Source organism: Tachysurus vachellii, chromosome 25, assembly GCF_030014155.1.
Source record: "Tachysurus vachellii isolate PV-2020 chromosome 25, HZAU_Pvac_v1, whole genome shotgun sequence".
Classification (NCBI taxonomy): Eukaryota; Metazoa; Chordata; class Actinopteri; order Siluriformes; family Bagridae; genus Tachysurus; species Tachysurus vachellii.
This window is the reverse complement of record NC_083484.1, coordinates 7,973,542-8,001,491: the sequence shown is the minus strand read 5'-3', so window position 1 is coordinate 8,001,491 and position 27,950 is coordinate 7,973,542. Positions and strand designations below refer to the sequence as shown.

Genomic DNA, 27,950 nt, shown 5'->3' with positions numbered 1-27,950 from the left:
ACGGTCCATCATGTGTTACTCTTTACAAATTTAAATGGCGTAAAAACATTCACTACATATTCAATATGCTTTTTGCACCACTTGGAACCATAGTTCTGTACAGCTCTCCTGCACCTCCAGAGGCTCATAACACTGTTAGACTATCTGCAAAATTAAACCGATTCTTTGGAGTAATTATCCACTGATCCAGCAGTGAAGTCAGGTTTCAGGTCTATGTGTGTTTTTGTGTTCTCATTCATTATCTGGTACTTCAGCTAGCATCAGTTACAGAAGAAACACCACAGGAAAAAGAAGATATAACTGATGCATTGTTCCCTCAATGATTCAGCATTAACTGAAGATTTCTGCCTGTTGTCTGATAGAAACGGTCAAAGGCGATAAAATCAAGGCATACAGAAGAGGATATGACCTACAGAAAACACACACACAATATGTATAATGATAATGAAGATATTTTATTTGTTTAGCACTTTTATCAATGGACATTGTCTCAGAGCAGATTTATAGGAATATGAAATTTCAGAATAAAAATTACAAATTTTAAAAGTTAAAATTTACATGTATATTTATCCCAAATGGGCAAGCCTCCATAAAACACTATGAAGGAGAGACCTTGAGAGGAACCAGACTCAAAAGGGAACCCATCCTCATATGGGTGACAGTAAAGAGTGTGTTTAGACATAATGACATTTCTACAACTGTAAAATGTCAAGTGGAGTTGTGTAATTGGGAGCTTTTGAGCAACTTATAAGTTCCTCAGCATAGTTTGTGAAATTATTCTAAATGTAAAATGAATTCCTTCTTGTTTAAGTCATCAAAATGTTCAATGATAGGGACCCAAGTGAAAAACCTACAGTGGCAACATCAGTTCAAAGCCACGTATATGATCTCCAAATGATACTATCCACGGAACTCCCATGTATCTCCACTCTGCCCACGTGGGTCCATCCTCAGCAGCAACGAGCACCTCCAGGTGATGGGACTCCAACCAATAATTGGGTCTGGAGAGCAGGACACTGGGAACACTGTCAGGAACACTGGGAGTTCAGGAGTAGCACATGAAGCTTGAGAAAGAGACAGAAAGAGAAAGAGACAGAAAGACAGAATTTAAGTTATGCTTGTGATCATATAATGGTTAAGGTTAATGTAAATTGTGTGCAGAGTGCAAGCAAGACTTGGCAAGATAGCCATGACAGCAAAAAAAATGCATGAAAGGCTTGACTAAACAAATGAGTTTCAGCCTAGACTCCTTGAATTCTGAGACTGTGTCTGAGTCGTGAACACTATTTGGAAGGCTGTCCCATAACTGCGGGGCTTTATAAGAAAAAGTTCTGCCACTCCTGTAGTCTGTAGATTCTACTACTTGAGGTACCAAAAAATAGCCTGCACCTTTTGGTCAAAGTAGGTGAATCATAAAAAAAACTCGGGTACCATGGCAAAAGAACATTCAGTTGCTTTATAGGTCAGTAATAGTATTTTATAATCATCAATAGTGTGAACTTTGACTTAGACCCAATGCAGTGTGTATAAGATGGTACTAGTTAGGACTCTAGATGCTGCATTCTAGACTAACTGGAGCTTGATGCTCCTATTGGGATATCCAGACAGAAGGCATTAGAAGTATCAAAGTAACATTTCTTCATCATGTAAGGACACCATATTTTTTTATCTTAGCAATAATTCTAAGAAGAAAGGAGGCACCTAGTGATATTATCAAGCTTCAAATGAAAGACTGGAGTCAATAATCACACCATGGTCTTTCACTACTACACATGATGAAACAGAAGACCATCCATTGTTATTTTGTAAACAGAAAGCTTACCTCTGGCTGCATGTGGTCCTGGTACAAGCACTTAGGTCTTGTCAGAATTAATTAGGAGGAAGTTAATAAGCATCCACTGTCTAATGTCCTGTCATATAACTACAGTATATGTCATCAGCATGACAGTGGAAACTAATACCATGTTTATGAATAATTTTAACCAGAGACAGTATGTATAAGGAGAAAAGCAGTGAGTCTCAAACAAAACCTTGTGGAACACCTTACTTATCCATAGTGTTGTAGAGAAGTCACCATTAGCATCTACTGATAATGATCAGTTAAATAATATGTGAACCAGGAGAGGTTCCAACAAGATATTTTAGCCTTTCAAGTGGAATAGTATGGTGTCAAAAGTTGCATTAAACTCAGGCAATGAGTTATGATCATGTTATGCTGAGGTCTAAATCCTCACTGATACATTCCATGAATGTTATTCCTATTCCTATGAGCATAACCGCTGTGCTACAACCTTTTCTAAGATGTTCGAGATTAAGGAGGTTTGATATTGCCCTATAGTTGGATAGCTGGCAGGGGTTGAGGTCAGGTTTTTTAATCAAAGGTTTGTTTAAAATGTTTAAAAGATTTAGGAACATAGTCAGTGCTAAGGGGAGAATTCATTATTTTTAGAAGGGGTTTGGTCGATACTGGTATTATGTGTTTAAACAAATATGTATCTAATATATATATGTGTACCTATAATGCAAGGTTATGATATTAAAGAAGAAATTAGTGAAATTAAATCAGTCTCTAAATCATGTCTGGATTTAAGAGCCGGATATTTTCAATTTTGCCATCAATTAGGGTGGAGAGCCCTTACATTGCATTTATGACATATAGCAGATGACCTTGTCAAGAGCAACTTACGTTTAATCTCATTTTAAACAATTGATGGTTATATGTCTAGGTTTTTGTTTGGAACAGAGTTTATTGTCAAAAATAAGTTTCTATACATGTAATATGTGTAGAACTCTATACTCTCGAAATCCCAACGGACAAGCTTCATTTAATGCTACATACTCATTTGGTTTAATCCATGTTTCTGTTAGACATAGTGCATTAAACCCCTAAACAGTAAGATTTTCATTAACAATAATATAAATCATTAAGTTGATTAAATCACAATGACATCATACAATTTTTTGAATTTTTGACACTGCATAGAACAAAGGGTAAAGCTAAACTAGATAAATGTTATCGTATATCTCTTCCCCTCTATAGCTCCTTCACTACACCTTTCTGTCAAGACAAAAACAGACAGCACATTTCACCTCATTACTCAGCTTTCTTCACAGTTCTTTTCACACTGAGAAGATCTGAATGTCCCATTTGCCATCATCACCTTTCTTCCCTGGCTGCTGTGACCCTGTCAGACCCCTACTGAGTAACCTTTGAACCTCAGCCTCTTTATATATGTATTTGTGGATAATGAGCAGTAAGCAAAAGGAAATATTTAAAGTGTCTAAAAACTTTTTTTTGAAAGATCACAGTAGGATGTGACCCAGTTTGAACAGAACTTGGTGGTGATCATGGTAATAATATCCCTACTCCAAGTATTGTGAGATTTTAAAGTAAAATGGAGTACACCAGTAAAAATCTTGTGTTCGATAGGTCCAGTAAAATGAATATCTCACAGCTTCAGGAGAATCTTTAGCTGACGTTATTGTTTTAGTGGAGTTTCCAGTTTCTTCCTACCTGCAAAAGCAAGTACGTGGAGTGGCAAAGCTAAATTACCCCCTCAGTGAATGAATGAATGAATGAATGAATGAATGAATGAATGAATGAATATCTGTACACAACCCAGAAACTAGATTCTGATGATTCAGATTTTTTATGCTTTCCCATCTTGTCTACAACAAGGCTCATGGTGACTCCACATATCTCAATCCAAATATTTTACATCTCAATATTTTGTCATTAGTTACTTCTCAAATCAGGTTCAACATTAGTAGTAGACATTCCTTTACATTTTTACATACCAAATAAACATTTTTGTGAATGTGTTATTATAATGGACAAAACTGTTAAAATCTCTATACTGTCATACTGTCTGAGCCACAGAAACTAAACTGACCACTTAACCCTTGTATGTATGTTCGGGTCTGTGGGACCCATATTCATAAACATCAATATTTTTTAAAAACTTTGCTTCCTTGTAAATTTGTTGATTTTTTCCCACTCATAACTTGATTAAATTTGATTTTCATTTTTTATTACATTTTATTAAAAAACAACAAAAAACAAGTAGCACTTTAATTAAAAAATGTGATGTAATAAAGTTAAAGGGCAAATATTAACCATATATGCTGTTTATATTGCTTGTAATTGGGATGAAGTAAACATCTGTAAATTTTTGATTGTGTTGAATTAAAAACCAAAAAATGCAGCGGGTCCAGCAGACCCACGAACACTGTCTGAGTAACATAAAAAACGAACAACATACAAGGGTTAATAGGACAATCTTAGAACAGCTATAGAACGTTTTGTTTAGTTTCCTTGTAAGGCAACTGACCTATTGGAGTGAAAGGAGATATACAGTATCTCATAAACAGCTGTTTCAATGTGGCTATACAGTATAGCATAACTCAATTTACTGAGTTTAATGAAATAGGAATCATCCAGAGGAATTCCCTGTGATTCACCCAAATTTAGGACGAATTTAGTGTGATCCCTCTAAATCCACCTTTGCAGACATGTTACTTGTAAAACTTCCCTTCTGAGTTGTAAACTTTTGTTCTTTTGTGCTGTATTTTTCTACATATTATTTCTTGCTTGTTTTACAACTGGGTTCTATGAACACTGAGTAAGAGGGAGCTAAGTAGATGAGAGCTCTGTAAGTAATTTTTGTTGTTCTCAGTTTTTAAAGTTTGTTGTTGCACTGAATGTTTTAACTTATTATGCACTAAACCTTTTAACTTCTGGGAATGAAAGTTGATTATTATTGTTCTGTGTTATGAATCATGATATTAAGGTCCTTAGTATTAATGGTGTAATGCAATGTCTATCTAAAAAAAAAACCCAAACTTTGTCACATTTACATCACAGTACAGTAAAATATCCCAGATTACAGCGCATACCCCAGCTTGTTAGGGAGGGTCAGAGCACAGGAAAAGCCATTATAACGAAGACCTAGTCAGGGGAGGTTAACGGCCTTGCTTAATGGCCAAACATCGATGGTGCTAGGGCTTCAACCCCTGAACTAAACCTTTGAACCACCTTTGAACCTTATGTCTCTCCATATGGGAATCAAGCCCCAATCTTCATGACTATTTAAAACAGTGTGAGTCTGATCAGGCAGTTACTAAGAATGCTCTGTATTCATTTCAGGTTCACATGAATGAACATGGTCATCATATCTGACCACTTACTTGCATCCTTATTAAAGTAAAGATAAACTATTTTTTGTTGTGTCATTTGGATTGATCTCAAACAGCAATATATATTCTCTCTCTCTCTCTCTCTCTCTCTCTCTCTCTCTCCATATCAGAGACAGAGAAAGAGTTATCAGTCAATGCTCATTTTAATTCAGAATTCCAAATACCAACAATAATAATAGGTTTAGAGAACCATCAGAAGTTTTCCTGAATGATCTAATCTCCTCTGGTCATCAATAACAGTAATCTTACAGGCATTCACGATCTTTACAAATCCAGACTATATTTTGTCAATCTTTACAAATCCAGACTATAACTGCAACAGTTTATGATTGCTGTGGTATTCTTATACCGAGGATGCCTGATAAACTTTGTAAATCTATTCATACCAAGAAAACGGGCACAAGTGTTTTTACCCTTGAACTCTTTATTTTCATTATTACTCTCCTTTCACTAGGATTGCACACTTCAGGAGTAACAGTCATACAAATAGTCATAACAGGTCTATAGTCCACCTAATTATGTACAGTGATTCATGTTCCATGTGATCTGTTCTGAGCAGTACCAAAAGTGAAAAGTTGAACTGAATGTAAAAGAGAGAGAGAGAGAGAGAGAGAGAGAGAGAGAGAGAGAGAGAGAGAGAGAGAGAGAGAGAAATGAGGACTATCAACACAAGCTCACCATCTCTTTCCATATGGCAATCTTTAATACATTAAAACAGTTTTATTAAATTAATTTAAATAAATTTGTCTAAGCTAATATAAATTAAATTAAATTAAATTAAATTAATTTGTCTAAGCTAATATAAAAAAAAAAAAATTAGCTTTTTAAAGGACATGCTGTACTGAGTAGCACCTGGTCAGCAAAGGCTTAGTTTAGATAATTTATAAAATATCAAATTGAAAAATAAAAGATTTTGCTTAAACAAGAATTGTAATAGAGAACTATGAGTGAGTTGGGTTAGTGCTCTAAGTGCCTATCAGCAGTAACTCACTGACAACTGACACTGTAACTCACACACGCACACACAAGCACACACGCCACAAACAGGGGAAGTTTCTGAAACTGATCTGCATAACCTAAAAGAATGATAAGAACAGGCTAACATGCTAACACTCAGATGCTGGCATGCTTGATTAGGATCAGGTGTGTGGTGCTTCCCCTCTCCTGTCTCCAACACAACCACTATATCCGGTGCATATTCACACGTATAGTCTCTATGTCTCTGTCCTAATAGCGTAGTGTTATAGCGATTTTATTTTGTCTTATGAATGATCAAAATGAGACAATTCTCCATTTACACTACAAACACGCAAATGCTGAAAAAAGAAACTAACTGCTGTGTACTTGAGTAATACATGAAGATTAAAAATAAAAATTGCAGACTAATGGACAAGTTGTTTGCTGATTAAGGAACTTTTTATTAATACATCCTGTTTCTCAGAACCCTTTAAGTATCATGCTAAAATTATGTCCAAGTTTGTGTTGAAAAAGAAATAAATAATAATAAATATAAGTAAATAGTACTACTGATACTACTAATGCTACTACAACTACTACTACCACTAATAATAATAATAATAATAATAATAATAATAATAATAATAATAATAATAATGTACAATTGATTGATTAATTGATTGGTTATATCAAATCATGTAAAATACTTCTTCGTAGCATGCTGTGTTCTCAAGGCAATATGCTAACATAAAAGCAAACCAGCATGCTAGAGTGTGGTCAGCAGCAAGCAGAACTGGAAGTGGGAGCTGATTCTTCTGTGTCATTTAGAAGTAGAGTTTGGCAACAACACACAATAATGTGCAAACACACACACACACACACATCTATTATTCAAACACCTACAGAGAGTATCATTTTGAATGGTTTAAACCAAAGACACTTGTTCACGCAAATAATTTTTTCTACTGAATATAAATCATATTATGTTGAATTTAAATTTTGATTACTTACACAACCAGCCTACACTTAAACCAAGCAATAACCTTAACATCTGTAACAAAAGGAAACATTTATGCTCTTTTAGTTGGTCAAACGTGTCAGATATTCCTATCTTTGTGAGGACATTTGTTTTCCACCAATATATAATCATACACACACAGTCTTGATCCCACTTATAGAAAATCTTGTGTCGGCTGTGTAACTTGTTCCACACTCCCACTAACTCAGTACATCCACGTCAGAAAATGGAAAAAAAGGGTGAGATGAACAATAAAGAGATGTGAGCTGCAGTGTAGAAGTGGGATGAGGAACAAGGAGAAAGCCTTTCATTTCACTGGGCTTGTGAAGGACAGCTAATACATTAAAAGTTAAATAAATGAAGCATATGAATTCAAAGACACATTGCTTAGCTAGAGCAAAAATACTAGAATAAATGCAGGGTATAATTATCTGCAAGGTGTAAAAGGCACTGTATTCAAGATGTTCACTGTCGTCAAGTTTCTGCATGCATTTTAAAGGTGAGAGACTCATTTTATGATCCCATCAACGCCCCAACAAAATTTCCCACAATTACTACTCTGTTTTTAAAAACTGCTTTCTCTGTTAAACTACCACACATGCCCTGCTCAGGTAGAAACCAAGGCTGCTTTCATGCTCAGAGCCACTGAAAATGAGGTCACAACACATAGTCTGTCAATCATCCCAATTAAGCCTCAGGAAAAAGTTAGAGACAGACAGAAAGTGACAGGCAGACCAAAAGGCTAAAGCAGTTTGTCAGACAGGTATATAAACTACACTGGCCTTTAGCTCCTGCAGGCAAATCTCTTATAACTCTCATTGTTTGTTTAAAGATTCTTGGAAGCATAATCTTGCTTTCAGAAACTCTAATGCACTGCTAATTCAGTTACGCAGCATTCTATACTAACTATGTCATTTTTCCATTGTGCACTAAAGTATAATAATAATTCAACTGAAAGCTTTGGTATTTAAACCGTCTAAATGTTCAGCACTCAATGGAATTTGGTGCATAGTGAAGTATGCACACATCCACTTACTTTTAAGACACTGTTACCTCAAAGTGAACATCATGTCTAAATTAAATACTAAGACATCTGCAGTACACATCAGGTCCAGATCCTATGACCGTCTATCTAAACCTCTCTCTCAAGTGTATTGTCAAAACAGAAGAATACTGCTCGTTTACTAGATATTTTGCTAATATTCATATAACAATTGAATGCTTACTTTTTTCAGTGTTGGAGCGGCATGTTAGCCTGCTGGTAAGCATGTTTTCTGCACCCGTCCAGGGTTGGGGTTCAATTTCTGGCTCTGCTGTGTGTGTAGAGTTTGCATGTTCTTCCTCTGCCTTGGGGTTACCTCTTCTTGGTGGTCCTCCCACCCTTTAAACCATCCATAGTGGGTGATTGTGTCCTGCAATAGATTAGCATCCTGTCCAGGGTATACCCTGCCTTGTGCCCCAAGTCTCCTGGGAAAGGCTTCAGGTTCCCTGTGATAAACAAAAAATAGATAAATGGAATTTTCAGTGCTTATATACTGTATGTCCCACAAACCCTGGGCAAGTAAGTTCCCTTTTGAGGGAATTCGAGGCTGTATCAGAGCTGATGCTATGGGAATGCTTCTTTGAGGAAGTTGTGTCTGAAACTCTGTGTACACACACGGCAATTTAATGGCTCGGAAAGGACACATGATGAAGTGATTACGCAACAGCAAGTCCATATAAGGGCATCTATGTCACATTACTCCAGCTTCTTTGTCTTCAGAAAGCACTCTGTGTACATTTGTATCGACCGTATGTCTGTCTAGCATGCCTGGTCGGTTCTTGAGGGAGCTGGCTGCGCACTTTGAGAGAGGTTTTCTCAGCACAAGCTCCAATCCCGCTTGGCTGTATTTTCCAGCCAGGTGTCTGCACCTTAAAACAAAGCTTCCCCTATTTCCTGAGCCGCCCGTGCCATTTTTTTCGGAGCAGTGGGGTCTGTTTTTTTTTTGCATAGACACAGACTGGGACTGGGATGTGGCACAGGGCATCCGTGTACTGAATTACCTGGATGACTGGCTCATTCTGGGCTATGGTGGCCAGTCATCGAGATGCTCTGCTTGCACATATGAGGTCTCTAGGCCTCATATTTTAACCCAGAAAGTAGTTTGTGACTCCACCACAATGTGGACACGTCTGTCTCCCACTAGGGTGGCTTTCATCTTGTCAGCAGTGAAAGCTATTTGGCTAGGCCGATGCCTCTCTGTTGCTGCCAGAGTGCGCAATGATCAAGTCAACCTTCTTTTTGTTGGCACCTTGCTGGACCGCTAGAGTTGAATTGGCGGACCTAGTCTTCCTCCAGGACAGCATTCCATGGGAGGTCCCCATCATGAAGAATCTCCTCTCTCAGGTGCAAGGGCAATCCTACACCCCCGCCCCACTATGTAGAAGCTCTGGGTCTGGACCCTGAGGGGGACCAGTTCCTAGAGGCAGGCCTCTCATCTAAGGTGACAGAAGGAAGCTGTATGTTTTGAACTGGAGGCTACTCTGCCTGTAGTGCAGTTCACTGCCCAGTCGGTACAGTGCTGGAGTTTCTGCAGTCTTGCTTTTCTTGGGGCCTGTCTCTATCTACTTTAAATGTGTATGTGGCTGCCATTGTGGCGAACCACAAACCTATCCTCTGGTTTCCTATCCTCAGTGACAGGTGGCTGAGACCTTTCTGCAGACTGTGCCTTCCTTCCTAGGACCTCTCTGTGGTCCTGTAGGGGTTGCTGGAAGCCCCATTTGAGTCCAAAGAGTCAGCCAATGAGATGTTTCTGGCCTTGAGGATGACTGAGGACGTCTCCCTCAAAAGAGTGGGAGATTTGCAGGGCAGAAAAGGGGAGCCAGAAAATCACGGGTAATCATGGTGGCGGGGATATTGATGTTCCCATAGCATCAGCCCTGATGCAGCATTGAGTTGCTTCAAAAGGAAAATACACCAGGTTATGTATGTAACCCGGTTCCCAGAGAAGAAAACGAGAAGACACCGGGTGTCCACTCGCGCTTGTTTTAGACAAACAAAAGCTGGAGTAGTTTGATGTAGATGCCCTTACAGTATATGGACTTGCTGGCATGTAATCACTTCGTAATGTGTCCTTTCATGAGACATTAAATTGGTTTGTGTGCACACAGCTTCAAACAAAACTTCCTTAAGAAGCATTCCCATAGCATCAGCCCTGACTCAGCATCTTGTTCCCTTCTCAGGGAACCGGGTTACATACGCAACCTGGTGTAGTTTTTTGAACAGTTTGTAGTGGTACATATTAACATATTAACCCTAGTCTAATTGTGGTCCTGATGTTCAAGTCAATGTGCCAGAATTTGGGTAACTTCTTAAGCTGCTAATAAAATGATCTAAGGGTAGCAGTCTTGTGCAGTCTTTATTCAGACTTTCATAAATGCTGTCATAGGACCTATAAGTACTTTGTAAAAAAAAAAAAAAACATTATTACTAATCTTATTTAAAAAACAGAAAAATGGAGATATCTGAGGAACAAACAAACTTGAAAATAGCTGAGGAAAATAGCAGGTAGAATTTAGGGGAAAAAATATTCAATTCGAATGAAAATCTGCCTCAACAAAACTGAAGGTAATGCAAAAGAGTATGCATTGCTTTGCACTAATCTGGCAAGGGATAATGTTTGATTCATATTATCATACCTAAGTGCAAAGCAGAGGGGAACACTGAAAGTGAGACAGGAAGACACAGTCAAGACACTAATAATTGAAAGGCATTTACACACACCACTTACACACATTGGCACACACCACCCATCCATCCATTTTCTGTACCAAGTATCCAACAGAGTAATAAGCAGCCTTCAGTATATCCTAGAGGACTTGGGGCACAAGGTGAGGGATACCTTGGACAGGGTGCCAACCCATCACTCACACTCACTACAGACAATTTAAAGATACTAACATGTCTTTAATCTGAGGAGGAAACCTGAGTGCCCAGAAGAAGGGAAAACATGCAAACATGGCGGCAGGAATCAAACCTCCAACACCAGATGTTTGAGGCAAACATTCTAAATGCTGATAAACATACACACATATAGTAATTTACACATATTTGGTCATTTCAATTGATTTAAACATCTGCTGTATTTAACATCTGTTGAAATTTTAAAAACAATACTGCCCTATTTTAATAACAGTCCATATTTAATCTACAACTGAATATCTGGCCTTCTCCGTGACAGATATTATAAGAGATCTCTTGCCCTAGTGTCAGAGGTAGGCCATTTGTAGAGCAAGGAAATGAATCACCAACAACCATTGCTGGTGTATTTGTGTGAGTGAGTTTGCATGGTGCATGTGATTGCCTAGAATGTGGAGTGCTGGAAAGTACTTTTGTATTAGCTATGAATCATGTGGGTCACGTTAACAGAAGCTGAAAAAGGACCAGTGAGAGCTTTTGCCTCCTTCAGCTGCTTACGTTCTCCCTGTCTGGCCTCTGCTCATGACTAAACACCATACTGAAAGTGCACAATTGTTTTTATAAAGGTTATGTTCCAATAATCAATTCTACAATAATACTGTAATAATACACATAAGATATTGCTATTGTGATTACTTCAATAATTACTACTCCTCCATTCCATTCAGAAAACTAAGGCAATTGTGTTCAAATGGGGCAAGTTTTAAAACTACAGCTCTAAATGGGTCCGTAAATAAGTAAATATCCCTGGACAAATTTGTAAAAACTGTTGCCACTGGCTTGTTCATTAAGGGTCTACATTTGAACTAAATTATTTCCTTTCAAGCAACTGCTAATTCAATTGTCATTTTAATTAATTTTAATCTGAAAGACAGAAAGAGTTGTGTATATAATAACTCAGACTGAAAAATAATTGTAAATAATAGTAATGTTTCAAAACATGGGCATCAGGTGTGAATACATCCTGAATGGGATTTCTGCAGGATGTATCAAATGAACAATATATCTCTATATCTAACAATAAATCCTCTGTGTGTGTGATATCCTTAAGTCATAAGGATAGCTCAGTGGTTAAGGTGTTCGACTACTAATCAGAAGGTCATTGGTTTGAATCCCAGGTCCACCAAGTTGCCACTACTGGGCCCCTGAGCATGGCCCTTAACCCTCAATTGCTCAGGTGAAAACTGAACTGAAATAAAAAAAATGTAAGTCACTTGGGATTAGAGTGTCTGCTATATGCTGTAAATGTATTCTTGAACTTCTCAAGAAACTGTGTCAGTCTCTTAGATCAATTCTGCAGACTATCATGCCAAGGTATGCACAGAACTAAGAAGCACTATTTTCTATGGCCATCTTTACCACTGCAGATTTACATCAATTACACATTATGTGTGATTTCTGTTTAGCACTAAAACACACCAAAGTTGCAGTCATCCTGTACCAGAAAACAGTCCTAGAGCTAAACAGATTTTGTAACTTTTTACCTGTATATATGTCTGAGTCTCTGTGCACTTGGGTGGGCTCAGTTAAAGCCTAACACTTTAACAACATGAGACTCTTGCTAAACTACAAGCTAATGACAGACTACATTCGGCACACTGTCTGGAAAACAGACTTTTACAAACAAGGAAGCCAGTCAACAGATGTTGTATGTTGTCTGCTGTTAGACTTTGTCAGAAAAAAAAACATTGCAATGTGAAACAGTTTTACTAAACAAGATGTTTCTCCAACAGATTTTTTCACTGAACTGTACTGCCTACATACATTCTCTCTTTAAATGAATAACGTTGAACAAAAAAATCCACCCTGAATAACTTATAATTAATTATAATCACTATGTTATCTTTACTGGTATAAAAATTTTATTTTAAGATTTCATTCTGGGTTTAATTTTTAGTTTAAACCACTTTCATCAACATGCTGGTCTATTTTCACTTTGTGTAATGGGTCCTATGTTACCCACAATGCTGTTTGACTGCTTGCTAGTAGTGACATTATGACATTAATTGGCAATTAAATATAGGGTTATGTGCAATGCATAAATGTGCATTTATGAGATGGAGAATATACGGTGGCCGAGAAGTGCAAAACACATTAACAAATCCGAAAACACATTAACAAATCCGAAAACACATTAACAAATCAGAAAACAAAACAACAAATCCGAAAACACATTAACAAATCAGAAAACAAAACAACAAATCCAAAAACACATTAACAAATCAGAAAACAAAACAACAAATCCAAAAACACATTAACAAATCAGAAAACAAAACAACAAATCCAAAAACACATTAACAAATCAGAAAACAAAACAACAAATCCAAAAACAAATTAACAAATCCGAAAACTCATTAACAAATCCGAAAACACAACGACAAGTCAGACAACCCGGAAAAGGTAGGTATAGTTTGTGAATGGAAACTTACCGATCATTGGACAAGACACCTGTCATTCACCTGTATATCTTGAATGACAGGTCTCTTTCTGTCTGAAGATGACAGTAGTTCTTCCCAATTCCCTAGATAGAAAGCATGTCACAGCACTGTGCCTCTAGTACAACCTGAATGCTTACAGACCCCTCCATCAACTGGTGAAATTCTGTCTCCATACCAATATTTTAAACATCTTCTCTCTGATGACATCTTTATCATATTGTTCATGAGTCAAACCTGTACAGCATCCAGTACAACCCTGCCAAGCCCCTTAACCTTACTGTTCACTTACTTACTGTGAACTTAAACAGTTCTTTGGCACTGTACTCCACATGTCGTTATTCAGTCTTCCAACTACCTGCATGTTTTGGAGCCGACGGCAGAAGCCGCATTGCATGTGTTGCTGATGTTATTCCTCTTTCACTGTGGGAGGTAATCAAAGATTTCTTCATTTCAGCAACAATAGTTTCCAGCCCACAAGAGACATGGCTGACTATGATGAGCTTTAAAAGATTCGGCGTCTCATAAATCACATGCTCACCAAGCTAAAAGAACTGCCTATGTGTGAGACATGAGTGTGGATGAACAAATGGTACCATTTAAGGGCAAGAACAGAATCAAGCAAAACCCCAGTAAACTACAAAAATTGTGTTACAAAACACTGGTCCTTGCTGGATCAGATGGTATTCCAAACAATTTTGAGATTTATATTGAGAAAGCTGTCCATCCACCTGAGCTTCCAGATGTAGGGGCAAGTTGGAATGTAGTACTGTGCATAGCAGAATCAATACCAAAGAATTAAAATTTCAAGTTATTCTTTGACATCTGGTCTACCTCAGTACCACTGATGATTGTGTTGTCTCATCAAGGCATCCATTGTCGGGGTAAGGTGCGCTCTATTCGCTTGCTAGGCATTTCCGTGATGACAGACGCTGATCTGAAAAGATCTGGCCATGGGTCCTTCCAGGAAAAAAACAGCTTATTTTGGCAAAAGGTCAGTCACCCTTCTCAGTAGCTATGTAGGTGCTCACCCTGTATCTCATGTTGACTGATGGGACAGAGGCAAAAAAAAACCCATCAAGGTCCCATGCTCTGCAGCAGTATCCACTTACAATCAGCACATGTGAGGTGTTGACCTGTTGGATGCTTTGATTGCTTTATATTGCACATCAGATCAAAGAAATGGTATCACTGTTTGGTTCATCATTTGATTGATATGGCAGTGGTGACACGTTGGCTCAGCTACATAAAGGATTGTACCATCAGTGGATTGACGAGAGGTGACCATATGCGTCTATATGCTTTTAAGTCCCAAATAGCACACAGTCTAAATAAAAAATTAAAAAAAGATGTTAGAAAGAGAGGCAAACCAGTGGTGGGATTACCCAACAGTATGGAGACAAGAAAAGGAAGCAGGGGCCTACCGTCCCTAACCAGGATGTCTGCTTGAACAATACTTCACTTTGCCCAATAATGTGTAAAAAAGAAGGGAAGATGCAGAGTTCCTGGGTGTACAGGAACACAAAGTGATGTGTTGGAAGTGTAATCTACACCTTTGTTTCACACTAGAGAAGAACTTCTTTTTGAAATTTCACAGAGTGAAGAACATGCAGTAAATGACATGACTGACGTGACAAACATATTAGATGATACAAAACTATGCCTGGATCAAATTCAATATTTTAATGTTTGTTTATAATAAGTTTATTTCTGAATTATTTATTGTTTATGTTTAAACAATTTTGTAACTGTGCCTTAAGGCTATTTGGATCCTTAAAAACATTTTATTTTACCTTTTTAAATTACCTTTTTCTGTCTAAACATATTTACACAAATTCTTGAACCATTATTTGAATGTAGCTTAACATATTCCATGCAGGAGAGTATATGTGGATTAAGTTTAAGTGCAAGATAATTATGTGTGCCTAAATTGTCTAGAATGTATCATGACTTTAAGCTATGAACAGAACTTCAGTCTTTTATTAATTATAGGTGATAGTGATTTATAAATGATATTATTATTATTATTATTATTATTATTATTATTATTATTATTATTATTATTATTGTTATGACTACAGCCCCATTGACTCTCTATGTAAATGCATTGATGAAATTAACAGTTCAGAAACTCTCAAGGTTAACACACACCTTGACTCTAGGGGTCTAAAGACACAAAATAAAGTCAGAAATCTTGGTGTAATTTTAGAGTCTGACCTTAATTTCAGTAGTCATGTGAAAGCGATAAGCAAATCAGCTTACTACCATCTCAGAAATATAGCCAGAATTAGATATTTTGACTCAAGACAGGACTTAGAGAAACTTGTTCATGCTTTCATCACCAGCAGGGTGGATTATTGCAATGGACTCCTTACTGGGATCCCCAAAACGACCATTAGACAGCTGCAGCTCATACAGAACGCTGCTGCCAGAATTCTGACCAGAACCAAAAAATCTGAGCACATCACTCCAGTCCTCAGGTCCTTACACTGGCTTCCAGTTACATTTAGAATAGATTTTAAAGTATTGTTACTCGTTTATAAATCACTTCATGGCTTAGGACCAAAATACACTACTGATATGCTAATTGAATATAAACCAAGCAGACTACTCAGATCATTAGGATCAGGTCAGTTAGAGATAACGAGGGTTCACTCAAAACAAGGTGCGTCAGCATTTAGTTATTATGCCACCTATAACTGGAATCAGCTTCCAGAAGAGATCAGATGTGCTTCAACAGTAGACACTTTTAAATCAAGACTAAAAACACATCTGTTTAACTCTGCATTTACTAAATGAGCACTGTGCTGCTTCACACTGACTGCACTTTTTATCCAAATCACTTTTACTCCTGTTTTATTCTTTTTAACATATTTTAAACTGTTTTTATTGAAATCACATTTATTTTCTTTAATTGTTCTTTGTTTTTATTATGATTTTATCGTATGTCTCTTATTTTTACATATATATTTTTTCTCTATTATAAACTGTTTTCTAATTTCTATGTAAAGCACTTTGAATGACCTCTGTGTATGAAATGTGCTATACAAATAAACTTGCCTTGCCTATTAGTGACTGTGTCACAGACTCTGGTCTCCATCTCTCTGTCTCTCAATTCAATCTATCTCTGTAGTTTTTATTTTTATTTCTCTCCATGTCTCTCTCTCTCTCTCTCTCTCTCTCTCTCTCTCTCTCTCTCTCTCTCTCTTGGTTTCTCTTTGCCATCCTCATTCATTATCTCACATGGACTTGTCAGATATTTACTAAATCATGCATTATTTCTGCAGATCCAAATAATGATCCTCCAGAAAAGAAGAACAAAAATTGAAGGGGCATACTTCCATAATAAAAATAATTGTGCAATAATTGTAAAATTGAACCAAGAGAACCAGGTGTGCTATTTTGCACTTACAATGATGGCATCATAGCCTTTGGTGTCTCTTTTTCATGATTTTTTTGCCTAATTCTATTGTCAGTTGCAATCACATTAATTTTGATTTACCCAAGTACATATGTTGCAAAAAAAAGATGTTTTCCAACAACCACATCTGCAGTATGTATCATTACCATAGACAAGAATGTCTAGTAAAGGAATAAAAAAACTTGTTAAGTCCCTCATACTGAAAAGGGGTGTCTAAAGGCAGCTGTTAAACTGTACTTCTAGTGTATGTCTGTGTGCTAAAAAAAGATTTCTGCGAGCAGTATTTGCAGAAAAAGAAGCAAGTGGGTTCGATCCATTAAAAACAGATATGTAACACCTTTCACTTTTTTCATTTTTCTTGTAAAATTGAGTTTCTCATGAACAATGACAACAAGACAGGACAGAAATCCAAGCACATATGTCTCAAAGTATGCAAGAACTAGCTTTGAACACAAGCTGAACAAAAAAAAAAAAAGTTTTAGACATAAAAAACAAGTCTACAAATTCTTCATTTTTGTAATCTAAAATAAGCTATTATACAATGACTTACCACTAAAATTTAAGTCACTCGGTTAATGGTAGCTCCCAGTAAACAACTAGTGGTGCCTATGTGGGTGTATAGACAGTTGGTGTTTGTTGGTCCTCAAACGTTTCTTGGACACTGAGAGCCATTCCACTTCATGGAGGGCGAAATCCTCTTGTGTCTTGAGAGTACTGCCGTACTCAGGTGTTTTTTGCACTAATTATCTACTCTTTTGGATTGTATTGGCCTTCTCTTTGTTTCATAATAAAAAAAAGTTTTTATATTTGGGGTAACATGTGGGGTAAATAGTCAGTATGTGACAAAGACATGAGGGTAGTAGGGGAGTTAGGGTTTGAATGAAACAAAACAAAGTAAATGTTGAGTATGTAAGGAAGATGAGTGACACAAGACAGGAGAGAGGCTGAGTTAGGGGGTGGGGGAGGGAATTGGGGGAGAGGTGATGGAGACTTGGCTTAGACTTGGCTTAGATTTGGTTTAGCATACTAATATCACCTTAAAATCCCAAATTATCTGCTGAAACATTATACTGAATATCACTGTTCCTTCACAGGATAAAAAGGCTAAAATTTGTCACTTCAACTGTGACACATCAAATAATAGTAAAATAGTAAAAATAGTGTTATAAGATTTTTTTAAAGCAGTATTGGCTTACCTGTTAAAAACAGTTATATATCTCATCAAAACCAGATGAAATAGCTAAAGTGTCCAAGTTAACTCAATGCCTTAGAGAGATAAAAGACTGGATGAGCTGTAATTTTCTGTTGTTAAACTCTGATAAGACAGAAATACTACTTATAGGTCCAAAAACCAGTACACGGGATGTACTGTTACTAGTAGCTCGACAGTGAAAGACCTGGGTGTTATATTAGACAGCAACTCGTCTTTTAAAAATCACATCACCCATACTACAAAAACAGCCTTCTTCCACCTTAGAAATATTGCCAAGCTGAGAAACATCCTGTCTGTCTCTGATGCTGAGAAGCTAGTTCATGCTTTCATGACCTCTAGACTGGACTATTGTAATGCATTACTAGGTGGTTGTCCTGCATCTTTAATAAATAGGCTACAGTTAGTCCAAAATGCAGCTGCCAGAGTTCTCACTAGGACAATAAAGTATGACCATATAACTCCAATTTTATCATCTCTACACTGGCTACCTGTTAAGTTTAGAATTGATTACAAACTGCTGCTACTTACATACAAGGCTCTTAATGGTTAGCTCCCATGTATCTAGTCTTCTAACACGTTACAATCCTTCACGCTCTCTGAGATCACAAAACTCAGGACTGGTAGTTCCCAGAATATCTAAGTCCACTAAAGGTGGTAGAGCGTTTTCTTATTTAGCTCCCAAACTTTTGAATAGTCTTCCTGATAGTGTTCGGCGCTCAGACACACTTTCCCAGTTCAAATGTAGATTAAAAACTCATCTCTTTAGTCAGGCGTACACATAATACATCCCATAATATTGTACACTATTACATCAGACTTGCACATCTTTATGAACAGCAGATATGTTAATCCCTCTCCACTGCTTCTCTCTTTCTACCCATCCCGAGGCATCCAGACATTGTACCAGCTCCGATCGTTTTCCGTGCGATGAAGATTTTGGACCTCCACTAAGCTGATGCCGACTCTGTGAGAATCCTGAGACATTTACAGACCTACCAGCTCCAGTTGGACTCTGTGATACTAAAGAGGAGATCTGAACTCCATGTGATCCCTACACCAATACAACATTTGTTTGACTGTATATTTATAATCACACCCTCCAGTGACACCCATATGAGGATGAGTCTGATTCCCCTCAAGGTTTCTTCCTTTACCAATTTAAGGGAGTTTTTCCTTGCCACTGCTGCCTGAGTCACCTCAGACTTGATCACTGCGGATTGCTTTGAGACAATGTCTATTGCAAAAAGTGCTATACAAATAAACTTTAATTGAATTGAATTTAATTAATTTCTAATATTCACAAACAAGTCATGTTTTTTTTTTCACACAATCACAGAAAATTAAAGCGGACTCTTCCACGCTCTGATTTTTCCATCTAAAATCTAAATGATCATAATAAACAATTAAACATTCTGTAGATTAAATCTTACATTCCTTTTGTTGATATGTTTTAATAGTGATGAATATAAAAGTGATGAAATTAATCTTGTGTATCTCAAAGAAATCCCATGTTCGATAATGTGGTGTATTAGACCCAGTGGGGTACTTGAGTGGTGCTGTTCAACGTCTTCACAATGTTCTGTGTTATCTTTAGTAATCCATGCAATCAAGAATCTCTACAGTTTATTACATAAACATATGTTTCACTGTCAGATTTCCCTATTAAATATCTACCTGTCTGTGCGGGACCTTCTAAAAATAAACACACCCACACACACGCCTGCATGCATGCACATAGACACTCTCTCACTCTTTTTCACACTCACACTCACACACACACACACGCCTGCATGCACAGTCACTCTCTCGCTCTTTTCACACTCACACACGCCTGCATGCACACAGACACTCTCTCGCTCTTTTTCACACTCACACAAACACACACAAAATGCTAACTTCTCACTTGAATAACAAAAGCACAGTGTCAGCCAACAAATTCAAGCATCAAAAATTCAAGCACCAGAATTTCTAAGCACATCATTAGTATTGCAATGTAAGCATATTTTATCTGTGTTAGGGTAGAGCTTTACTTGTGCAAAATTGTACTTTTTTTGCAGTGCGGTTACCTGCAGGGGAAAGCAAACCCTAGACTGAATGACCATTAATGGCTAGAGTTTTGAGTGCCTTAGCACTTAATCCAGCTGTATAATTTAGATGTAGCTTTCCCTGTCTTCCTCCAGTTATCATGCTGATAAAATGGATTATATTTAAAAAACGAACAAAAATAAACTGTGAAATGAATACAGTGATTTGTCACATTAGGTAACAGAAATGAGCAGAGCAATTCATAGGAATTTCAGGTAGACCACGAGTAGTTTAGTGATAGGGAAGGACGAAAGCAAAAGTCACTTCCAGAGTTAACGCAAAAAAACGATAACGCAGAACTGATAAAGGAATACTTCTCTAATCTACTATTAGAAAACTAACTAACAATGAATGCTCATATTGTACAGTGGTGTGAAAAAGTGTTGAGTTTTTATTTTTTTGCATGTCTGTCACCCTTTAATGTTTCAGATCATCAAACAAGTTTAAATATTAGTCAAAGATAACACAAGTAAAACACAACATGCAGTTTTTAAATGAAGGTTTTTATTATTAATGGAAAACAAAATCCAAACCTACATGGCCCTCTGTGAAAAAGTGCTTGTCCACTAAACATAATAACTGGTTGGGCCGCCCTTGGCAGAAAGAACTGCAATCAAGCGTTTGCGATAACATGCAGTGAGTCTGTTACAGCACTGTGGAGGAATTTTGGTCCACTCATCTTTGCAGAATTGTTGTAATTCAGCCACATTGGAGGGTTTTTGAGCATGAATTTCCTTTTTAAGGTCATGCCACAGCATCTCAATAGGATTCAGGTCAGGACTTTGACTAGGCCACTCCAAAGTCTTCATTTTGTTTTTCTTCAGCCATTCAGAGGTGGACTTGCTGGTGTGTTTTGGATCATTGTCATGCTGCAGAACCCAAGTTTGCTTCAGCTTGAGGTCACGAACAGATGGCCGCACATTGTCCTTCACAGATGTTTTGGTAGACAGCAGAATTCATGGTTCCATTTATCACAGCAAGTCTTCCAGATCCTGAAGCAGCAAAACAGCCCCAAACCATCACACTACCAGCACCATATTTTACTGTTGGAATGATGTGATTTTTCTGAAATGCAGTGTTACTTTTATGACAGATATAATGGGACACACATTCCAAAAAGTTAAACTTTTGTCTCATCAGTCCACAGAGTATTTACCTAAGTCTTGGGGATCATCAAGATGTTTTCTGGCAAATCTGAGAAAAGCCTTTATATTCTTTTTGACAGCAGCAGTTTTCGTCTTGGAACTCTTATGCTGGAGTCATGAACACTGACCTTAACTGAGGCAATTGAGGCCTGCAGTTCTTTGGATGTTGTTGTGGAGTCTTTTGTGACATCTTGGATGAGTCGTCGCTGCGCTCTTGGGGTAATTTTGGTCGGCCGGCCTCTCCTGGGAAGGTTCACCACTGTTTTTGCCATTTGTGGATAATGGCTCTCACTGTGGTTTGTTGGAGTCCCAAAGTTTTAGAAATCGCTTTATACCCTTTTCCAGACTGATAGATCTCAATTACATTCTTTCTCATTTGTTCCTGATTTTATTTGGTTCCCGGGCATGATGTGTAGAATTTGAGGATCGTTTGGTCTACTTCACATTGTCAGTCACGTCTTATTTATGTGATTTCTTGATTGTGGACAGGTGCGGCAATAATCAGGCCTGGGTGTGGCTAGAGAAATTAAACTCAGGTGTGATAAACCACAGTTAAGTGATGTTTTGGGGAGACACGACACTTTTTCATACAGGGCCGTGTGGGTTTGTATGCTGTCTTTACTTGTGTTATCTTTGACTAATATTTAAATTTGTTTGATGATCTGAAATATTAAAGTGTGACAAACATGCAAAAAAATAAAAAATCAGGAAGGGGCCAACACTTTTTCACACCACTGTATATAACTTACACATGCATCATTCAATATGCTGTCTAGCTTTATTTGATCAAACATTGTATGATTTCTTAATAAGTGATTAAGTCTCACATATAATTTGGCAAAGCATTCTATAGAGATAATAAGCATTGAGCTTTTTCTGTAATGTCTAACATAGTTAACGAAGACTATTGTTAGCAATAATTAACAATTAACAATAAATGTTTTACTTATGAAAATTCTGTTGAGTTCCTGCATGAGACAGACGACAAGTTATTCCAGTTTTATATATAAAATAGTTGTGTTGGTATGACATTAGAAAAGCCTAAGACAGTGGTACATCTATTGCTAAGCATTGAATAGAACATTAAAAGTTTGTAAGTGATCAGGCCTGTAAGTAGAACACTGCTCTGTGTGGTGTATGTGAATCTTATTACGTTTGTAAATGTGGGAGGGCGTATTTTCCAGCAGTATGTTTTCATGACTATGACTCTGACTCTGACCACTCATAAACATACTGCATTTAGAAAACAGTCTGGGTCAACACAGGTGGGTAAATCCCACACAGCACCACTGTGTGTGCTATGTACTGTGGTTTGATGTGAAGAAAGGATCTGAGAGTGTGTGTCTGAGAGAGAGAGAGAAAGAAATTATGTGTACAAGTACTGATCTCAGAAGTAAATGCATTGATAGGCAACAATGGGGCAATAAGTGTATACGCTTGCAAACCATCTGTATGCGGTAAACTGGTTCCATGAAGGGAGAAAAATGACATCAGCAGGAAGTGACGTCATGGCTTCCTCTAAAATGCATACCTTTACCATACTCCTGACGACCCATGACCCCATTTCCCCCACACTACCTCATCCGTTGTTTATTTCCTCACCTCCCGCCTCTTTTGAATTTTTCCACATTTTTCTTTTCAATTGACAGCATCTAAAAGCCAAAATGATTTCTGTTAGGTAACCAATTAACAAAACAATACAGTTCAATATCTCATTAATAGATACTGATAATATATCATCAATATCTGGATTCTCAGTGTGTGACAAACAAACTAACAAACCACCTTCAAAACAATGTTCTGTTAAGACCTGTTCTGTTGTAGCTCTGTCTGTTTTGAAGTAACAATAAAATCTAACAAAAGTATATTTAAAATATATTTATTGCATTTGTTAATTTATTAAATATTTTGGCGGTTTTACACAATCATGACGGATCAATTTGTTTCATCTACAAGAGCCTGGGATACTTAAACACAGTTGGCAAAAGCAACCACGCATTTAAAAGTTAAAGGGAAAGGGGCCAGCGAGAGGGGAGGAGAGAAAGAAGGGAAACAGAGTGAGCGAGAGAGAGAGAGAGAGAGAGAGAGAGAGAGAGAGAGAGAGTCAGGTCTCCATCTGACTGAGAGTTAGAGAGCTCCATTCCAAAACACAGGGATTACATAACTCAGGGAAACTGGCCCAGAAGAGGCCAACAAGTCTGTCTCTGTGCTGGAGACTGGCCACACACATGCTACTCACACACACACACACACACACACACACACACACACACACACAGCTGACAGATTTCACTTCCCTTAACCAAGAGCAGAACTGAAGGAAACCTGTGAGGCTCTACAGGGGCAACAACCTCTTACTTCTTCACACTCATATTTACATACATGCAACTCCTGTAATGTTTATTTTATATGATACTAAATGATACTATAAAATAAACAATGCACGCAATGATTCCGATGAGAAAGATGGCTTTAAACCTGCATGTCAGGTAATCAGAGTCAGGGGTGGATAATAGAACAAAGAAATCACATCACAATCGTTTTTACAATATATTTTACACGATAAGTATAAATCACAAAATCTGTCAGCAAAACAGTAATTTTATCATATTATAATTATTATCAGTGGAATAAGATCTCACAAAACCATGCAGAGTAGGACATGTAGTGCAATGCTTTATTAACTGTCTACATTATACAAATAGAGAATAGTAAGAGTAGAATGTCTAGAGTAAATAGTAAAACTAGAATTTACTATACATGGGGAAGTAAAGGAAGTGTTTGGAAAAATATAAAATGTATACATGAATGTAAATGAGCTGTAGAACAGTAGGACTTTTCACAACCCCTGATATATAACTGCTCAGATCACATGCTGAATATATTTAGCATAGTTCCTCACCTGAAATTAACTCCTGCCTACAGCATTGCAGGCATTTGTGTGAAAGATATATTGAATGAAAAAAATAATAAAGGATCACTCATCAAAAATAAGCAAAATCAAGCAATATTGGGCAATAGTGATGAAACATGTGGACTGTGATGTATGTATTTAAAAACATGGAAACTTTCATCTGTTTTGTTTTTTTTCAACATTCTGTTTTTCATCAACAATGATTGACCATGGTGTTAACAAGGATCATCTTGCATGACATCGATTTACCCCCAGATGTTCTTAAAAATGCATTACTTATGACTTTCTGTAAATGATGAGCTTGCATACACTTTGAAGTTTTGATGATTAATACCCACTTGAGCAAACTGTATATATTATATTTATTTCAGCCACAGATCGTAGATGTTATTTTTTTATTTTAAAACAGTTACTGAAATTATTGTTTATGCCACATGATGGGGTTCGCAAAACAAATATTGATATGAAAATTGCATGATTAAAAAAGAGCGATACACAAGAAATTCCATATAGCAAACAGAATAAACTGGGTCTAAAATCCAGTCATAAATCTGGATAACTCATAAATCAGAATAAACTGGGTCATTAAATCACACGGTCAACTTACTTTTTAAAAGGTTTATAAAAAGACAAAATACATGTTGTGTTCTTTACAATGACGGAGGTATAAAGTCTCAGGTATCGTTGCTTTCTCCCTTTAACTGTGCAACCATTGATTTCTCTTTCTGTTTATTCTTGTCTAGATTTAGCAGGTTTTGTCTTCACTGAAAGTTAAAACAAAATATTAAAGTGCCCTGTTATGGAAAATGAAATCCATCAGGCTTTTTGTAACCAACAGTTTCATGTGCATGTAAATGTTTTCTTTCACTCCAATCTATAGAGTCTCTATATGGAAACTAAGGTGCAAACCTGCCATTTGATTATTCAAGGTTGTGACTACAGTTGTGACTACCTTGAATAATTTCTGAAAAAACTGCCTAATTCTAAGATGTAAAGAAATATTGGAAAATGGTTGTGTAAAAATTCAATCGTGTTTTCAGATCAGAAAACCACATTTTAAGTAAAATTATATGTAAAACTTAAATGGATAATGAAGAATACAGACACATTAAACATACTAAACGTTTTTCTTAATCGGTTACTTCTATATACAAATGGTCAATTCCAACATGTCATTTCTTTTTTGTGTGTGTTTACTTCAAACCTTCCAAACCATTCCAGCAAGACAATCAGATCTTGCTTTGTAAAGTTTATTAAACCTTTTAGATGTTTTATAACACTTCTTATATGTTTCCATGTAACTTTTTTCATTTAATTCTTTTCAGGTAGAAAATCTCCAAATGGTCTTTCCTTCATGGTCACACCAAATGATATTTGGTAAAATAACTTCAGACAACTTTTGTTAGTGAATTATGAAAGAGACATAATTGTAAATTTGTTGTGGTTTAGTTAGTAATGAAAATACATCTAAAATGACACAAAACAATTACGTAAACATATGTACGGTTTCAGATTTGTGTAAATAAATGGTAAGATTTTGTCTTTTCTAATAAACAAATAAATTATATACCGTACATATATAAAGGCGATCAAATCATCAACCTACAAACACAGTTGAGCACAGATCAATAATAATAATAATAATAATAATAATCTGTTTTGTTTGTTTGTTTTGCTTGAGTTAATTTTCCTTCAAGATCAAGAAATATTACATTTAAATGTTATTTCATGCTGTCATCAGAAGCCTGTGATTTTTCTCTGATAATCAGTATAATACGTTACATATGGTCAGATACGCAATATTTAATATGCACACAAAAGCGTGAGATGCAAGGCAACGTATTTTAGCCTTGTGTATGATAGTTGCGGTGTCTTCATTCATTCATTCATCTTCTACCGCTTATCCGAACTACCTCTGGTCACGGGGAGCCTGTGCCTATCTTAGGCGTCATCGGGCATCAGGGCAGGATACACCCTGGACGGAGTGCCAACCCATCACAGGGCACACACACACACTCATTCACTCACACACTCACGCAGTACGGACAATTTTCCAGAGATGCCAATCAACCTACCATGCATGTCTTTGGACCGAGGGAGGAAACCGGAGTACCCGGAGGAAACCCCCGAGGCACGGGAAGAACATGCAAACTCCACACACAAGATGGAGGCGGGAATCGAACCCCGACCCTGGAGGTGTGAGGCGAACATGCTAACCACTATGCCACCGTGCCCCAAGTTGCGGTGTCTTCTGACTCAAAAATCTACGATGTGAATTATCCTATGCCTTTAAATATGACGGTAATATTAGAATTTTTGTGCAAAATTGATTTGCTCTGGTTGTACTTCTAGCTCACACTATGAATACATCTTCACCCCTGTAAACAGAGTAAAAAATATAAACGTGTTTTATGTCATGCTTATTATTGTAGACTAAATCCCTAATCCATGGATAAAATGAGAACGAGTTCTGGAGGAGGATAGAGACAATGAAAAAAAAACAATAATCCTTAATATTCCTACATGCACACAGCACTAACGCTAACAATACTAACACTACAAACAGCATTAGCCAAGAATAAATGCGGATTGAGCGTGCCCGACTTTACAGCACAGTGGCTGTTTTTTTTCCAGAATGCAAAATCAACATGCTGCAGTGATGCAGTATAAATGTTCCATTTTGTAAAATATGTTGGCACATAGATAACTGGAATATTATTTAAAGGAAAGTGCATTAATGGTAGCAAATCTTTTCAGATTTATTGACAGCCATAAAAAATAACAAAATAATATACATTGAGAAATCACAATTCAAGCATAACAACTCAATCTAGCTAAATTCCAGCTCTATTTACTCTATATAAAATATATTTACACAGTGACATCTTTATGCAAGATATGATGCATGACGTTCACAGAAAGACAAAGGAATTGTTCTACATATCAGTAACCTACAGTATTTGGGATTTTTTTTATGCATTATATGAAATGCTCAACTGTTTCAATGAACATAAAATGATATATAATAGAGCATGTGATAAAAAAAATTATAGTTATTAAAAAAGATAATTACCACATACAGTATCTGAGCAGTTTATATACATATATAACGTACACATTAATGCATGCATTTATGCAACTGGCAAATATGGTTTTATTAATCTTTTTTTACTCTTATAGAGTTGTATGCACATATAATCTAGCAGACATATTTATTCAGTATACAGGCTACTGACCAAGCACAAGAGGTGGAATGAAAAACTGAAAATAATCCTAAACCTACCATATACTGCTCAGGATTTCTTCCACTTGTGTTCCTCTTGATGTGTACGGTGATTCTTTGTGTTAATGGCCACTATGGATAGTCACTGTGGCTCGACCTCGTTGCACACGTGCTCCAAGCTCCGCAGACAGCGCGAGACTGGGGGTGACGTCACGGTGTACAGTGGCTGATCTCACGGGTTTACCGCAGCGCAGGGAAAGTGGCGCGTGCACTCTTCAGACCTGGAACCGGAGTTTTATATCGACGTCATCGTGGAATTCAACGATGATTTATATGTTTCGTGGATAAACTACGTGCTAACGACGAATTGTAGAAACTATAATTA

The 27,950-nt window shown here is 37.0% G+C and overlaps 1 long non-coding RNA gene across 1 annotated transcript; it reads right to left on the bottom strand.

Moving 5' to 3' along the window:
• Positions 1 to 471: 471 nt before the first annotated feature.
• On the bottom strand, positions 472 to 27,950 carry LOC132840287 (uncharacterized). Its single transcript, XR_009647799.1, has 3 exons — positions 27,626 to 27,950; positions 8,398 to 8,659; positions 472 to 1,064 (listed from the first exon to the last, which is right to left on the bottom strand). It is a non-coding gene; the product is annotated as an uncharacterized LOC132840287 (long non-coding RNA).